This window comes from Temnothorax longispinosus, chromosome 5 (genome assembly GCF_030848805.1).
Source record: "Temnothorax longispinosus isolate EJ_2023e chromosome 5, Tlon_JGU_v1, whole genome shotgun sequence".
Taxonomy (NCBI): domain Eukaryota; kingdom Metazoa; phylum Arthropoda; class Insecta; order Hymenoptera; family Formicidae; genus Temnothorax; species Temnothorax longispinosus.
The window spans coordinates 7718415-7719992 of record NC_092362.1 but is presented as its reverse complement, the minus strand read 5'-3'; the positions used below and the strand labels follow the sequence as shown (position 1 = coordinate 7719992).

The following is a 1578-nucleotide window of genomic DNA, read 5'->3' as shown; positions in this document are numbered from 1 at the left end:
ATATATATGTCTATGAGAACTAAAATTCCATAATAAATATTTGCAACATATATTAGCGTGCTCAATGACGACAGAATATGATTCTATTTAACTTCGTTGTAAAAAATGAAGGATGTCGTTAGCAAACAATTTTTCTCATTCGACATTTGATAACCGTCGGCAAGATAGATGATACACTTCTGTCAAACGAAACGCCGAGTCCTACTTACTCTCGCTCAAATCGCACGATCTATGACTTTTACTTGTTCCTTTATCCTTCACTTCGATGGAATGAATGTTTTCGTTGTGATCAGGTACAGATTGCTCTGTTTGTTGCTTGTTGCGACACTGTTCCGTTGCGCGTACACGCGCGAATCTTTTCTAATTCTAATGTAACTTGAAGCTGCGTCTCTCCTTTGGCATATAGAACAGTATGAACACTAAACAACACACGCTGAGAATATCGCGTCTAGTTCACTCGTGAAAGCACAAGCAAGCTTGAGCAAGTTGGTCTATTCTTTGCAGAATTGTTGCTTTCTTCGAGACAAGATTAATCTGAAGAACAATTCTGACGAAACTTGATTTCTCAGGCCCAACTAGAATGATACTAACGCACCAAAGCCTGATGACTATTGATTTTGGGAAAACGTATAAACAGAATGATCGGGAAGTGATCGATGTTGCTTCAAGACTTTCGACAGAATTCCTCCGGTAGAATTATCAGCCTCCTCGACAGAATACGTGTCTCGTATACATTTCTATTATTCTGGACGCTTTTATTGCGCCTACTACTATCCATACACAAAGATATAGTCCACCGTCGGCAGTTGATATAACAAACGATTAAATCAAGTTCTTAGGTCTTTTCGAGTCACAGAATGATTTCCGAGTATCGCATTTTGTCGGTGTGCGTTGACGGAACACGCGCAAAAAACTCGTTCTTCAGTTAACAGACCCGGTCGCGACTTCGTGAATGAGAAGAAGCGTGATGTGTGACGAAAACGGTATAGATAGGATGTCGGGAAATGGTCCCAGTAAGAGCAGCCCGTGTGTGTCCGCCGTCGTGGCGCAACCGTGTCGTCGTCGCGGCGTTGGACAACTGAGCCGTCGAATAACGCGGGGTTGCTTGACGGGTGCGCGACGGGTACGAAGAAGGGAAACCCCCGGAGGCGGCTGCACGAATACTACATGCACCCATACACATACCCTTTACGCGCAGAGGGTGGTGTTTGCCCCATCCGCGTGCACAACTCGTCAACTCGCGCCTGGCCCCTCTCTTCCTCTATGCGCACCGACTCGCTCCCCATCTCTCCCTCTTTTGCCCTCCGTTCTGCGACCCCTCGTAGACCCAGGCGACAAAGGCGCCTCCGCTACTTTATGCGTTGGCAGTGGCCGTCTCGTATCGCGGATTGGTCGGCTTTTTGAGACGGCCAGCCGAGTAGACATAGCCCTAGTTACCAACGAGAAGGTGGGGTCTAGCAATGTCGACGCCTCAACGTGGCTACGCCTACGGCGGAACGGTTCACCATAGAGAAAAGAGGGACTTTTCGTGCTCAATCATGGATACTTGGAAAGCACGAGCGATGCCAGGCAGCTGGG

General features: G+C 47.3%; 1 protein-coding gene across 1 annotated transcript in view; it reads right to left on the bottom strand.

Moving 5' to 3' along the window:
* LOC139813094 (uncharacterized) overlaps positions 1-1188 on the bottom strand; it is a 56179-nt gene extending 54991 nt beyond the window's left edge. The window contains exon 1 of the mRNA XM_071778403.1: positions 210-1188. The gene's annotated coding sequence lies outside the window, so the exon portion shown is untranslated. The remainder of the gene's footprint in view (positions 1-209) is intronic.
* Positions 1189-1578: the final 390 nt, after the last annotated feature.